Source organism: Pimephales promelas, chromosome 15, assembly GCF_988280905.1.
Source record: "Pimephales promelas chromosome 15, fPimPro1.hap1.1, whole genome shotgun sequence".
Classification (NCBI taxonomy): Eukaryota; Metazoa; Chordata; class Actinopteri; order Cypriniformes; family Leuciscidae; genus Pimephales; species Pimephales promelas.
In genome coordinates this window covers 32,489,409-32,506,655 of record NC_142783.1, presented here as the reverse complement: position 1 = coordinate 32,506,655, position 17,247 = coordinate 32,489,409, and the positions used below count along the sequence as shown (strand labels likewise).

Genomic DNA, 17,247 nt, shown 5'->3' with positions numbered 1-17,247 from the left:
AACAGTTAAAGGAAGACCGAAACGGCAAACCAAATCACAATATTCTGTTACCTATCCTGTGTGTAGCCTAATTCAACTCTTAACGGACACTAAGGATCATTGGATGTGTGGAATGTAACACAAACTCCAAGGTAGCCTAAGTGTTTTTACCGGTTTTTACATATTATGAGGTTTTGTTAATAGCCTATAATAATACATTGTCAAAAATACATAATCTGTTTTGCTGTGCCCTACAAAGGCAAAGCGCAGTAAACACATTTAGTCAAAAATGAGTTAATACTTGTAAAGGGCTTTATGATATGTCTTGTGAAAAAATATCGGGGTTAAATTATGTCCCGTTTCGGAGATGCATTACCACTAATCTACCCATAACATGTTTGACTGGTTGGTATAAAAACTTTAAAGGCTTTTTTCTCCGTTTCTTTGTTTGCATATTTACTGCACTTTGCCTTATGGCAGCGTGCGTGTAGGCTATAGATACAGTACAGGTCAAAAGTTTGGATATTTTTTTAAAGGTCTCTTAAGCTCACCAAGGCTGATTTTTGTTGTTGTTATTGATCAAACATACACTGATAATGTAAAATATGATTACATTTTAAAATAACGATTTTCTGTTTTAATTAAACATAGCAATTTATTCCTGTGATGTCAAAGCTGAAATTACTGTCATTACTCCAGTTTTTAATGCCACATTATTCTTCAGAAATCATAGTAAAATGTTGATTGATCAATTATTATTGGTGCTCAGTTAAGAAAGGTTTGTATTTTTTTTTACCAATGTTGAATAGCCTACCCATTGCGTGGGTTTTAGATGCTTAATATTTTTGTGGAAACCATAAAAAAAAAAATTCTGATTAATTGAATGCATCCTTGCTAAATAAAAGTCTTTTTCTTTTCAATCAATCAACTTTCTTTTATTATTCTTTTATATTACTTAACCAAAAAACGTTTAATGGTTGTATCTTGGTTTCCAGAAGAAAAAAGAACAATATTAAGCAGCACAACTGTTTTCAACATTGATAATGATCAGAAATGTTTCTTGAGCATCAAATTAATAACATCAGTATATTATCCGGATTTCTGAAGGATCATGTGACACTGAAGACTGGAGTAATGATGCTGACATTCAGCTTAGAACAGGAATAAATTACACTTCACAATACATTCACAGAAAACAGCAGTGAAATAATTGTATTTTGAAATAAGTGGATCAAATAAATACAGCCTTGGTGAGCAGAAGGGACTATTCAAATATTTTCAAACTTTTGACTGGTACTGTGTGTGTTGTATGTGTAGGCTATATATAGGCCTAATTCGTTTAATAACTATTATTATTATGTATGTGGAAACTCATGACAATGAATTAAGTCAAAATGATTTAACTTTTAAAATTTAATCATATCGAACATTATGATCATAACAAAAAAATGTTGACCTTTAAAAACTTTAAAACTCAGCTTAAATAGGCCTATTGACATTTCTAACATTTCTAATTGATTTCATGTCTAATATTTTAAAACCCGACGCCAGCACGGTAAAATTTTACCGGCACAATCCAGCACAAACGAACGAGACTATTTTGGGTGAATTTGGATCATGTGGGGGGCTGGTGACGTCATCAATAATAATGTAATGTCTAATATTTTAAAACCCGACGCAGCACAAATGAATCTTTTACCGGCACAATCCAGCACAAACGAAGCACAAACGAACGAGGCTATTTTGGGTGAATTTCGATCATGTGGGGGGCTGAGTGACCTCAGGTGACCTACCTAAAAATATTTTTAATATCTAAAAAACCGAAGCAGCTGAAACGAAACGTTTTACAGCACAAACCAGCACAAACGGAGCACAAACGAACGAGACTATTTTGGATGAATTCGAAGCATGTGGGGGGCTGAGTGACGTCATCGACCTAACCTTCAATGATTAATATTTAAAAATCCAAAGCAGCTCAAACGAAACTTTTTACAGCACAAAACAGCACAAACGGAGCACAAACGAACGAGACTATTTTGGATTAATTTGGAGCATGAGGGGGGCTGATGACGTCATCGCCTATAATTCAAAGTCTGTTATTTTAAAACCCGACGCAGCACAAACGAAAATTTTACCGGCACAATCCAGCACAAACGAAGCACAAACGAACGAGACTATTTTGGGTGAATTTTGATCATGTGGGGGGGCTAAGTGACCTCAGAATGACCTAAAAATATTATTTTAATATCTAAAAAACCGAAGCAGCACAAACGAAACTTTTTACAGCACAAACCAGCACAAACGATTGAGCATATTTTGACGACGTTTTGCGTTGGGTGGGGGGCCAACTTCACGGTGGTGAAGTACCTAGGTAGTTAAATGCTGATACAGCAAAGCACATTAACCCTTGTGCTGCATTCGATTTTTAACACCAATGAGTGCATTAAGGACCAAAAATGGCCACATATTAAACGTTGCCTAAAATATTATATATTATTATTATTTTCCACTTTTACCAAGTTAAATCTTTTAACCAGCATCAGTCCTCATCATAACTACCAAAAATGTATTCAATTTCAGGATTTTAACCCTTTAATTACCAGTTTTGTTTGCGAAACCATCGATTTGTATAAGAGGAAAAAACACAAAAATTCAATTATTTTCAATAAACTAAATGCAAAGAGAAAACTTTAGATTTGGATTATCACAGTCCCACTTTGCAAAAAATCCCACTTAGCGCGTTAGAGACCAAAAATGGCCACCTATTAAACATTGCCTATTGCCTAAAATAAGGTGCATTTCCACCCATAGGGAATAAATATGTAGTGACGTCATCTGGTGGAATACACTATGTAATGCAAATATAATGCTTTTGCTTCAAAATGAAAGGATATTTGTGCAAAAATCATGTTTCATGTATTACTGACAGCCTCAGATTTAAACAACGTTTTAATGGGTTTCAATGGGCCATTTTTGGTCTGTGTGTTACTATTTGATCTACACAGTGTGTGTTATACATATTTTGCAAAATGGGATCACATTTTTTACATGTATCCAAAAAGTCACAATTTTGCCAAATTTCATACCATTTGCATTAAAACAGCCAAAATGGTCAAAGAAATTAAACTGCAAAAGACCAAAAATGTCCCTAATGCAGCATAAGGGTTAAAATAACACAATCAAAAATAGGGATTAAGAAAATGTTTGTGTTCTTTACTTCCAAAAATGTGTAAACTAATACCACATTTTCAGGATTGTCACATTTGAGCTGAATATTGTGTCTTTTTGTTTTTTTTTTTCCATTTATTGTATTTTTATTTACAATAGACTCAGTAGAATAATGCAAAAATAAAGTAGAGAGAGACAGGCTGTGTTTAAATTTGCATACTACCAGCCCTAAATAGCATATAAGATAATAATTAGTGCATCGCAAATCATAACACACTGAAACAAGTAAGCTAAATGCACCTGGTTGTATGCTTTTATGCTTATGCATTTAATTTTTGAAATGCGTGTTAGTGCATACTGTACTTTCTAGCCAATGTTTTCCATAATCCAGAACCCTCATTAAATCCACTTTTAGCTTTTTCAAGCTGCCAAAACATATTTATATGAGAGCCCATTTCTGACATAAGGGTCGAAAAAAGTAGTAATTATAATATCAAAAGTAGAAATTGTGACACAAAAAGTAATATTTAGGAGATTAAAAGTATTAGTTATGAGATAAAGCTAAAATTGACAAAAAAAAAGGTAACACTTTACTTGAAGGGGTGTGTATAAGACTGACGTATTGACGTATAAGATGATGTATTGGTTTATGTCAAGGTGTCATAACATCTCAAAAGACATCTCAAACAATATCATATTTGTATTAAAAATGTCATAACTGAGCGAATGACACTTAATGACAGTTGTCACAAACATGCATAAACTTCCTTCATATCCATAACATATGTCATATGTTATGATGTTATGGCATTATGAAGTCATGTGTCATGTCAGTCTTACGCACACCCCTTCAGGTAAAGTGTTACCACATTTAAATTGTAAAATAAACATTCGATAATTCAATAAACATGATGACAAAAAAAAAAATTGGAGTTTTTTTTTATTTTTTATTATTATCCATGTAATAATCAGCATAATGTAAAGTCAATCATTAGTAAACGTCTTCTCTTTATGCCGGGATCAGGAAGTATATTGGGTTATCACCACCTGCAAAATTAGCAAGCAGTCCAATTACTGTATTCATTTCCTGTGCTAATGAATTCTGAAGATTATCATTATGGAAAACAGGGTGAGATAAAGCAGTAAAACACCTTCTTGATCTGCCTGCTCTCCTCCAATGCTGTGATAAGCATCTGTGCTTCTCTGTAGCACCTCAATTAAACATTTTGATCTAATTAATCAAGCGTCCTGTGGGACATCCCTCGACTCCAAATAAAACTCTCTCAAGCAAGAGTTATTAACATGACTAATAAGCACTGCTACTGATAACATTTTTCATTATTATTAGCATTATAGCTCAATAAAACATCATCATGCGGCCCGACAGGCTCTGGAACACCAGCTCTGACCTTTGAGTGTCTTTTCATGTGGACACGCGGGCGGCCATTACAAAATCAACTTTAATATATGGGCGGCGACCAACTCTTGCAGGTCAATTCATCATGTGCGTCTCATTAACGATCTTTAATTGGATTTTGCTGTTTCAGCTCATGCTTTGTTACGTTTAAACCTCAGCGACTTTTGAGGTCACCAAGGCCACCTACAAAATGTGTTTTGGTTGCTGTGGTGTTTGTTTGCATAAGTGCAGCTGTTGTTATTGGCAATGTGATATATTTATATACATATAAATTAGGGCTGCCAAACGATTAATCGCGATTAATCGCATCTAAAATAAAAGTTTGTATTTACATTATGCATAATATATGTGGGTGCATTGTGTATAATTCTTTTATATATAAAAATACACACACATGCTTGTATATATTTAAGAAAGATTTTCATGTATATAGATTTATATATAATTTATATTATATATAAATAATATTTTTTTCTTAAATATACATGCATGTGTGTGTGTATTCATATATATACAAAATAATACACAGTGCACCCACATATATTATGTAAACACAAACTTTTATTTTAGATGCGATTAATCATTTGACAGCCCTAATATATATGTATATACATCACATGTTATGGTCATTTCAAAACATGTGAGAGAAGATAAAAAATTTAATGAAATTAAGAAAACAAACACATTTGATGTATTTATAATAATGCACCAGACAAACATACTGCATTTGATAAAGATGATGATAACTTATATTATTTAATAAGAAAGCTGCAAAAGATTGAAAACATCAAAGCATTCCATATTTAACAGAATAGGAATGTCTCTGCTATAACAAAAAATGCTATTTGTATATTATTCAATATTATGCTTTGAAATGGGCATTTTGCTTATCCTAGCAAACGTGATTGGCAACATGCAATTATTTAGTTAGGCATCTGGAAGATCCTTGAAAGATGAATGCTAAATAATAGAGTGACTTGTCATTTGTGATTGCAAGACAGGGAATTCATACTTTGCACGTGACGTCACAAGTAGTGGCTGGCGAACAAGAACGTCTTCCTCTAGCAACAGGCCATCGTCAGTTTCAACGTACAAAAGTTGGTGTTTTGAACTAGCAGCGTACGTGTTCGGACAAACAAAATAATTTACACAACCTATATACATTAATATATTATTATACAAGTTAAACTTAGTCTTTCTAGATGTAAAGCTTTGGCTAACTACTGTAAGTTAAGTAGCTAATAACATTTCTACATTTAACGTCACTAGCAACATTGCTGTGTCCTAACAAAGGCAAAACAGCATGTGTTAGCTAACACTTGCTAACGTTAGCCACTCTAGCAACATGACTAGCAGTATACTGCAAGAAAAAAAGTGACTACTTAGATATTTTAAAAAGATAAACTAAAAACAATGTAAACATAATATTGCGTTACACAAAAAGGAAACATATACTTACTTAAACGACGGTAATCGATGACTTTGCTAGCTAGCAAACTGTAGGCTGTAGTAACTTCGGCAATCTTCTTCTCTTGATTATTGGCAGATTGCAACCAACTTTTAGGTGCATACCGCCACCTACTGTACAGGAGTTTGTAACTCCATGCTATTTCTAACCATAACCACAGACAGTAAAAGCAAGTTTCTAACTGCGGCAAACTGATAGTCATATTTTTAGGGGCTCAGTGGCTCCAGTGTGTCATCGAGCCATCGTTTTAGCCCAGCCCAAAAAAAAAAACCTGAACACAGCAATGGTGCACTGCAAAACTGTCCAACTCCACAATTCAGTACTTTACAGTTCACAGTCTTTGTAATGTTTTAGCAAAATTTGCTATTCACAAAATAGCAAAATAGTGAATTAACATTCACAATCTAAATGTTTAGATTTTTTAAAATTGCCTTTAAAAATAATCTGCAAAATTGTTCATACCATGAATTAAATATCTTTTATAAAACCTAATCAGAAACATATTTATTGCCAAGCAAGTTTTATTGCCAAATTATTTTTGGTTTATTGGTGCATGTCTCAAATGTGCAGCAATCAAAGAAATGTAAACATGTTTTACCTGCATAAAACAATTAAATACATTTTACATAGCCTATATTACTATATTTAAGTAATTTAAACGTCTTTTCCTAAACCTTATAATAGAATCAAGAGTCAGCCTAACCCTAATGGCTTTGGAGCAAAACAATAGTAAGCCATGGCTGGTCGATTTTGAGAGTAGAAATCCCAACACAGTCTCATGAAAATGCGTATCTATACCACGAATGTCATTTATCAAAAAAAAAAAAAAGTGTGTGTATATGCTACGCACTAGGTTTAGGGGGGAGGGGGTCGGGAGTTCGTGCGTATTAAGATGCCAAAAAGTGCGTATCATATGCAAGCGAAAAACGCGTACCATATACACGCAAAAACTGTTTTTGGTCGCAAAAACTGTATAAATGGCACGAGAAAGGACATTCGTGCTATAAAAACGAACTTTTATGAGATCGGCCTCGAAATCCTTGTATTTCAAAGCGGCTTGCCGCCAGCCGGCCGCGGTCCATTGACGATGCGTGTCCACTAGCGCGGAGCGAGCGTTTTCAATTCATTCCTATGGAAGTCGAGCTTCACGCTTATACAACCTTTATATTTATATGTAATATAAATGATGTATGAATACAAGTAGTATATATACATGCAAATATGTCTTAAATATAGTATTATTATTAAACGTAACATTATAATCATTATATATGTGTCCTTAATCACAATTATATATTACCAACTAATAGAAACATACACGAGTGACATTATCCAATAAACAAGAACACATCCTTCTATCATGACACCTCGACTGCATAGGCAGAGCATTATTCAGAAAAACAAAATGTCATTTGCATGCTAATGTTGAGGATGAACGGCATGAAGCCCAGGGCAGCAGATCCTCAGAATCACACTAGATAGATGAGATCAATATAGAAGGAGGAAAAACCAGAGGCTCGGGGCTTCAGAAAAATCGCACCGCCCATTTAAGTGGCATTGATTTTGACTGTCAAATCACATGGCGCATAACAAGCTGGCAGAGACAGACTGCACACACTGATGATTAGATGCAGCACTTTGACAAGCTGGGCCAAATAAATGCTACTTCCTCAAATGGAATGGGATGTATTTAAGAGGAAGATCTTTTTTTTTTCGGTCGTTGCAAATAGGGCATTTACGCTGGGCTACTTGAGATAGGACGCAGTCATATAGATCAAATGTGCATCCCGTTAACTTTTAAATGCATGAGCTGTGGAACGAATCTCTCGATTCAAACTGAAAATGTCTCTGGCTGACGGTTAGCAGTTCTCAAGAGAATAGCAGTGAGGTTTCCTTTGCTTTTCTCAAGATGACATCAAAAAAAAAAAAAAAGAAAGAAAAAAAAAAACGTGAATTGATGAGGGCGAGCTAGCGTCACGTCGTGGCAGGGGTCAGCGGGGCTAATTGGTTGGTAAAATCACTTGCAAATCATCTGGAAAAGCAACAATTACATTCTCTGATATTTGTTTATGTCCAGGCACTATTTTGCAAAATACTGTGCATTGGGAAAACGCTTGCGAATACATTATATTATTCCCTGCTGGCTAAAATTAACAACCGCACACTTCCGTCTCTGGCTCATGTCTCCTGATCTGAGGCAAATAACCAACCTTATAGACATTCAGCTTTACCACTGCACACTTCTAGTGAGTGATGAAAAAGAACAAAGGAAACAAACAAGAGCAAAGTGACAGAATAAAACAAAGTGAAAAAGAACAAATAAAATAGCATGTTTACCACCAGTTGGCATATCCTTTGAGGACTGATTTCTTTTCTTTGTGAGTTCATAGAACCGGAGGAGGAGCTGGAACAAGTGATTCCTTTGTAATTGTTTTAATAGGACACAATTTGTCAAAAAGAATTGTATATAAAGACTGATTAGTCAAATTTGTTGAAAATCAAAGGCAGCATAGCATTACATTTGACCGTGTGTGTGTGTGTGTGTGTGTGTGCATTATTGTATTTTTTGGCTAATGTTTCCCACAATCCAGAAAAAAAATATATATATAATATAATAATACATAATAATATAATATTATAATATATATATATATATATATATATATATATATATATATATATATATATATATATATATATATATATATATATATATACTGATCTGGGACTTTTTCAAGCTGTCAAAGCATTTTTTCTTTGTATGAGAGCCCTTTTCTGCAACATAAAGGGGAATAAGGGGAATAATAATAAAAAGGGGAAAAAAAGTCAAAATTATGATTTAAAAATTGTAATTATGAGATTAAAACTTCAAAATTATGACAGTCAGAATAATGATAAAAAGTCATAATTATGACAAAAGGTTTAATTAAAAGTAGAAATTGTGACAAAGTCACAAGTATGAGATTAAAAGAAGACGAACATATGAGATAAAAAAGTCTAAATTGACAAAATTTCAAAATTATGTGATTAAAAAGTAAAAACTATTACTTAAACGTCATACAATTATAATAGTTAAGGTAAATTGAGACAAGAATTCGAAATTATGTGATAAAAAGTCAATTTACAAAAAGTTGAAAATATCAAAATTGTGAATTAAAATGTCATATTTATTTTACCAAAAAGTAAAATTGTCAGTCAGAATTATAATAAAAAGTCATAATTATGACAAAAAGTTTAATTAAAAGCAGAAATTGTGACAAAGTCACAAGTATGAGATCAAAAGTAGTCGAACATATGAGATAAAAAGTCTAAATTGACAAAGTAAAAATTATGAGATAAAAATGTAAAAAATTTGACTTAAACGTCATAAAAATTATAATATTAAAGGTAGAAATTGAGACAAGAATTTGAAATTATGTTACAAAAAGTTGAAAATATCAAAATTGTGAATTAAAATGTCATATTTAATTTACCAAAAAGTACAATTATATCAGTCAGAATTATGACAAAAAGTCATATTGAATCACACTCCATTGCATCTCTTGGACAAATTATGAGCAACAGTAAAATTGATGACAACATACATTTATCATCCCCAAACAAACCTTGATGGATAAAACCATCCAACCATAATCCAGACTCTTATGATTTACAGCCATATTGTGTTTCCCTTCAGAAATGCATAAAACTGTGTACGTTATGTACCCTGCACATGCCATTTATCTCCAGCACATGGATGGAGAAACAACACAAATATGACCAGAGCAGGAAAAAGCTGCAGTGATTCATCAAGACCGTGAGATACTGATCTGGGTCTTGACCGCAATGTTATCCAACAAACCCCTCAATGGCCAGAACCTGACTCCAGACTCAGACACACACACACACATGATCCGCAGCACATAAATGTTAACCTGCGTTATCTCTCAATCCTGCCCTACGTCTTCATATAACCCACACAAGCTGCTCAAGGGTATCAGGGTGAAACGCTCTGCCATGTGTGTAAATATGGTACGGTTAAAAAGATCCGGACACACTGGGTGCGTGATGGGATGTGGAATGGAACCAAGAAGACATCATTAAACTGTCACTGGACATGGATGAGCTCCCGCCTCATTCTGTCCCGCTCCATCCATCCGGACGGGTGGAGCGAAGGTTGAAGCGAGGGAAGGATGCCAGTTGTGAAGGAACGAGAGCCAGAACAAATCAGGATTTGGGTTGCTAGCAGCCAAACGTAATGTGGCAGTCCTGGGCTCGGAGTGTGTTCGCGAGGGTTCCTGTGAGTTTAAATCCACTGGACTGAATTACTCTGGCAGAGCTAATCATATTATACCTGTAATTGGTTTTGCAATGTGTCTGACACTTAGAGCTCGGCGCACAAGATAGTAGAAAGAAGCTCGGGTTGTTTATGTGCTCAAGCAGACTAGTGTGTCGCTGTGCAGACATGTTCATACACACTCCTGTAATCTCTGCAATATCTCACATCATTTGACATTTAGGCACTTTTTTTTTTTGCTAAGCAACAAGAAACTATTTTCTGACTGAAGATTTAGGACTATCTGCACACACGCACGTTCACACGCACACACACGCACACACACGCACAAAAGAAAGTGTTTTTGAGCTGTGGCTTTGTGGGTGGCACACTAGTCTTGCATAACCAGACCTTTGACTAAACGACAGAGAGTCTGTCCCACTTATTCTGGCCAAGAACTGCCCACTCAGGGGGACAGATTGTTTGATAGACATGTGAAATCGCCTGTGAAAAGTTGATATGCAGTTTAGTAGTGGGTTCACATGGATGGAACAATCTTTGGAGTTCGTAAGGATTCCACTTCTAAGCATTCATCACGGTTTCAGTGGGATCTAGATGGGGGACAGCATGCCTCCTTGGTAAAGCTAGGAAGAGAAATGCAACCAAAATGCTAGGATCCTAAATTGATATTACCAGACTGATATGATCAGGTTTATTTGTTGATTGATTGATTGAAACACTTTATTTTGATGGTCCTTCAACAGACATTCTACTAACTAAGGCTGCATTTACACTGCAGGTCTTGATGGCCAAATCCGATTTTCTGACTATATCCGATTTTTTTTGACGACCTGCTTAGATCATCTTTTAAAAGTGACCCATATCCGATTTTTGCATTTACACTATACACTGCTGAAACTACCAAATGCAGACGTTCTGACCCGGGAAATTAAAGGGTTAGTTCACCCAAAAATGAAAATTAAGTCATTAATTACTCACCCCCATGCTGTTCCAACCCTGTAAGACCTTCGTTCATCTTCGGAACACAAATAAAGATATTTTTGATTGAATCTGAGAGCTGGATCAGTCCTACAGACTGCCTAAGGGACTGGCTCTTGACGGCCCATAAAGTCATTAAAGAAAAGGTTTAAATATTCCATGTGCCTACAGCGGCTCAATTATAAGTTTATCAAGCGACGAGACTACTTTTTGTGCGAAAAAAACATAAATAACGACTTTATTCAACTATTCCATTACTTCCTTATGGGCGCATGCGCGAGAACTGAGACGAGGACGTTCTCATTCGTCTACCGGCTGCTCACCGCTTAGGAGTTTTACTGCCACCTACCGTATAAGATGATGATCCATATATAAGGCGCTCCGGATTATAAGAAACACTGTCGTTTTTTGAGAAGATTAAAGGCTTTTAAGTGCACCTTATAGTGCGGAAAATACGCATATTGAAAAGCGTATGTACAGCACGCATCTTCCTCTGCTTGTAAACAGAAAGTTTTGCGCTTCCGGCTATATCAGCACATCATCTTATACGGTAGGGGGCGGTAAAACTCCTAAGCGGTGAGCAGCCGGTAACAAGAAGTAGACGAATGAGAACGTCCTCGTCTCAGTTCTCGCGCATGCGCCCATAAGGAAGTAATAGAATAGTCGAATGAAGTCGTTATTTATGTTATTTTCGCACAAAAAGTAGTCTCGTCGCTTGATAAACTTATAATTGAGCCGCTGTAGGCACATGGAATATTTAAACCTTTTCTTTAATGACTTTATGGGCCGTCAAGAGCCAGTCCCTTAGGCAGTCTATGTAGGACTGATCCAGCTCTCAGATTCAATCAAAAATATCTTTATTTGTGTTCCGAAGATGAACGAAGGTCTTACGGGGTTGGTACAGCATGGGGTGAGTAATTAATGACTTAATTTTTTTTATTTTTGGGTGAACTAACCCTTTAAGCAAAACAGCACAAAATTATGGATGCAGATTCAAATCAAATTATCCAGTGTTTTCTTCCCACAATATTTCAATAAGTCATCAAAACTTTGGTCTCGTACGGCGGAGAAAAAAAAGACGAGAGGCTCAAGCCACGGGCACTCAAGCAAACGATGCCTCATATCTCGTGAAATGTCTTCACAAACGTATTTATTTCTGCAACAACCCTGCATTTTTACTCAAAAGACACGAAACCTCCGCATTGCTCCACTGTGTGTATCCTTTCTCCCATCGCGCCTATAATTGTGCACTTTTTGATGAAGTACGACTCGCATTACCGGGGAATATCTGATTTGTCTGCTTACATGGCACATGCAAATGCATGTATCCGATTCATATCCCATTTATTACCATATCGTGAGCTTAGAATTATAAGGTTCTAACTCCGTTTAGGGTAGTTCTGAGATATTGAGCATCAGAGTTTTTACATCCCAGCTGGCAAAACTGTTATGTAGTAGTATAATCTTCTATTATAGCATCTATGGATCTTTTTTTTTAACAAAAATAACACCACGCAGGCATTAATAAACACCTAATGGATCAGATTATGTCAAAAACTCAATTTCGACCAAAAATGGAGATAGAACCTTATAATCCTAAGCTCACGATATATGAATGAGGCCTGAATCCGATCTGAGAAAATCAGAATCCATGAGTTTTTTTCCTGCTTACACGTTCACCGGTCATATCCGATCTGTGCCACATGAGAGGAAAAAATCGGATTTGGGCCACTTGAACCATGCAGTGTAAACGAGGCCTAAGTGACTTTGCATCTACATATCAACTAACTAGGTTAGGGTTATATAACCTGACATACTTGATAGTCAGTAGAATGTCTGTTGGAAGCATCAAAATACAGTGTTAAAGGATTAGTTCACTTTTTAAAAAACTTTTGCTGATAATTTACTCACCCCCATGTCATCCAAGATGTCCATGTCATTCTTTCTTCAGTCGAAAAGAAATTTAGGTTTTTGATGAAAACATTCCAGGATTTTTCTCCTTATAATGGACTTCAATGGGAACCAGGTCCAACCGAGGTCCAAACGACAGTTATAACAGTTTCAGATGCAGCTTCAAATGTCTTTAAACGACACCAGACGATGAATAAGGGTCTTATCATGCGAAACGATCGGTTATTTCAAAGCTTATTCCAAAAATGTAACTTTTCTAAGGACAAATGCTAGCCTTTTAATATATTGTGAGGCGCGTTTGTAACGTCACGTAATACGTAATTACGTTTAAAAGGCCACGGGCGACGTAGCCAGAAGTACAGAATCAAAATCGTCCGACATCGTTGTTTTACCTTTTAATTCCTTTTTTGTAAACGGCGTTTGAGTTAGTTTTCACGTTCAACCTATGCGTTCAACTTGTAAACACTCTGACTCTGTACTTCTGGCTACGTCGCCCGTGACCTTTTGAACGTAATTACGTATTACGTGACGTTGCAAACGCGCCTCACAGAATGGAGAAAGGCTAGCATTTGTCCTTAGAAAAGTTACATTTTTGGAATAAGTTTTGAAATAACCGATCGTTTCGCATGATAAGACCCTTATTCATCGTCTGATATCGTTTAAAGACATTTGAAGCTGCATCTGTAACTGTTATAACTGTCGTTTGGACCTCGGTTGGACCTGGTTCCCATTGAAGTCCATTATAAGGAGAAAAATCCTGAAATGTTTTCATCAAAAACCTTAATTTCTTTTCGACTGAGGAAAGAAAGACATGAACATCTTGGATGACATGGGGGTGAGTAAATTATCAGCAAAAGTTTTTTCAAAAGTGAACTAATCCTTTAACATTAATGCTGACAAAATTGTAAGGTTTCATTTTATTTGGATGGTCCCTTTAAAGGTGCATTGCGCAGCATTTCATGTTAAAAATACCAGTTTTTCTAACCCATACGTGCTTAAACAATTGCCTGATGGGCTGAAGGAGCCCTTGTCTTATCACTGCAATTTCCTCTATGATACTGTACAGTAAAATAAATAAGAGGGATTTGGGCTCGAATTTGAGACCGGGCATGACGTCATGCACGTTCACACTCACCTGGCTATAGGTTTGTGTATTCGCCGTCATTCTCCGTATCAGCGAAGACAACTCGAGCGATAAAACTTTAGTCAACTTTCCACAAAAGTAGAAGATGGATTTAAAGAGACAAGTGTGCGTTTGGTCCATGAGCGTGCACACCTCTGGTTGCAGTTTTGCTGGCCGCCAGAGGGGGCGTAGTTCTGCAAAAACTCAGAGACTTGCGCAATGCACCTTTAACACATTCAATTGACTATAAGTAACATTGCACCTACATCTCTTATTGTTAGTAGTTAGTAGAGTATTAGTAGACATCGGTAGGTTTAGGGTTAGAATAAGTTGACATGTAGTTGCAAAGTTACTTAATGTCAATAGAATGTCTGTTAGAGGACCAACACAATAAAGTGTTAGCAGATATAGCAGCGCAGTCTCATCCCAAGACGTCATTTAACTGACGTCTTGGGACGTCTTTTGACCATAAGTTAACAGCCGCCTTTTTAGGGTACCCTTAAACGTCGGTTAGATGACGTTATCGGACCCTAACCCTACCCCAGACCTAAACTTACCCCGTCACCTAACCGACGTTAAAGGTAAAGCGTCAGTTGTATGACGGCCCGGGATCGTCATGTAACCGACGTTTAGGGGTAGCCTAAAAAGGCGGATGTTGACGTATGGTCAAAATATGACTTCTTGGGATGAGACTGTGTTAGATATAGTAGACAGTCTACTATTACTCTAATGAGAAGTAGTTGACATTTAGTTGCAAAGTTACTTAGTCAACAGGATGTTAAAAAGGACCATCAAAATAAAGTGTTACCAAATGTAAATTTAAATGTAAATAATAAAAATAAAATCAAAACGTTATAACATGGATTTTAATAGTTTATATGAATATCAACCTTATTTAACACTTTTATTTGAACATTTAAACATTCACATTCTATGTAAAAAACACTACAGTACTTAAAGTGAGGCATAAAGATAAGATCTCCTTCAGGTTGGTAAGCGGTGTCAGATCTAAGACGTATTTCTTTACTTCTCTCTTGAGAATCACAGTGTGTCAGATGCTTTTGAATTGATCTCAGTGGTTGTAGTCTCTCACTCGTCTCATTCCTCCCCTGTCCCCTCTCATTCAATGGAGCTGTCACCGTTTGCTTCACTTTACTCTGGGTTTAACCCAAAACACTATTTTCTTGGCTTCTTATCTTCGGTTCAATTGGTTTATGCTGTTGTAGTGCCCATGTAATTGATTTAAGGTGTTTTTTTCAATGATAAAATACTTGTTCCTTGATATGCAGAGACAATTGCAAGTAAACCAATTGCTTGGTTAGTTTGATTCAAAGATCAAAGTGTTTTGACGGAATATTTCGGCACGTTACTTTTCTCTTTCGTGAAACACAATAACTAACAGCCTCATTAGTTTCCCTGTGCAGCATTCACACCATATTGAAGACATTTAAAATCATTAAAAATGTTGATTTACCTTACAAGACATATGATGCAAAACACGCTGATGTTAACTTCCATGTATAATTCTTGCAATGAATATGTTGTCGCTGTGCCCTTAAGTCATGAAATTGCTGAGATGAAAGAATATGGAAAAAAAGGTCACATCACATGACAAGCGGCTTGCATTTTAGACTGAATTATGGTTGAAATTCAATTACCCAGGATCCTCAGACTTAAAAAAAAGGGAAATAGAAAAAAAAAAAAGGGAAAAATGCAGCTATGAATGAAGGTCTGGGTGCTTTTGTGAAACTGTCAACACTACAAAGATGGAAGGTGATTTGTTTTGTTAATGCAAAGCCTTCAATCACCCTTTCATTACGATGGTCTGTTTTTCATTTATCGCACGGACAATTCCAATTTTAACTTTATGACATGTGACCTCATCTTCAGCTAATGGTACTCAGTGTTTGGGAAGTTAGGAACACAAGCCTTCAGAGAGAGGTTATACTTTACTGTGAGTTCACATGGACACAGAAAAAACAAACCGTATTACACTTTCACATTTCTCTTATTTTTTCACTTTGTTCCACCTCTCCGCACATACAGCAGATTTCCACTAATAATGCATTCAGTGTACCATGCTCCCTCTCTTTCCCAGCATCCCTCTTGTTTTTTTTACACTCTTTGAACTCATTGATGGCTCTGTTTTGAAGCAGCCGTATTCCTGTAATTCTCTTCAGTTCTCTGCAGTTTAATGTCTAATGACAGTGTCTGTGAAACTAACACAGTTTGCGAAGTGTTGCTTTAACTCTCTAAGTCAAGATTAAATCAGAATATACTTACTGCATGTGCATTGCTGTATTGCGAACGTCTTCATATACTGTACCTTAGTCAATGTCATAATCAACTTTACAACAATATGCATGTCCTATTGAGGTCAAGCTGTTGGACAATGAGTGGTCTTAATTCAGCAACTTTAATTTAATTTTCTTTAATTTTTTAAATATTTTTTTTTAACCACGCATAATCATTATTCTCTTAAAAATACAAACATGTACATACATGTTGCTCATATATTATGCTAGCCCCGTTTGTGCTATATAGAGTAAATTTACACCTTTGACATTAACATGTTTATAAATAAATGAAAAAAGCATGTCAAAACATCCCAAGGACCCCAAATACACCTTGGTCCCCAGGGGGGTTAAAGCAACACCAAGTAACTTTTCCTCTGTGGTCGCCCTACAGGTTGGAAGTGGAATAGTCCATTACCGCTGTCGTAAATAATTAAGCCTAGCACATCCTACTATCACACACACACACACACTCGATGTTTATCCAGCACCGGCTATGGAATGAACAATGTCCACAGACAAGGTAGAGTACGATTTCATGAAAGTATGATGTATTGCAACATCAGAAAGGGGAAAAAAATGACTATACGCCTTATTCACGGCAGCGCCATCTTTGATTTTTAATGAGAATGA

At 36.0% G+C, this 17,247-nt stretch overlaps 1 protein-coding gene across 4 annotated transcripts in view; it reads right to left on the bottom strand.

Moving 5' to 3' along the window:
• The window catches only part of alk (ALK receptor tyrosine kinase), a 419,464-nt gene that overhangs the window by 98,841 nt on the left and 303,376 nt on the right, over positions 1 to 17,247 (bottom strand). Inside the window, exon 1 of one of the 4 annotated variants that reach the window (XM_089120561.1) lies at positions 6,024 to 6,106. The exons of the other annotated variants lie outside the window; for them this stretch is intronic. The gene's annotated coding sequence lies outside the window, so the exon portion shown is untranslated. Of the gene's footprint in view, positions 1 to 6,023; positions 6,107 to 17,247 lie in introns of those variants that run through there. 4 annotated transcript variants of the gene reach the window in all.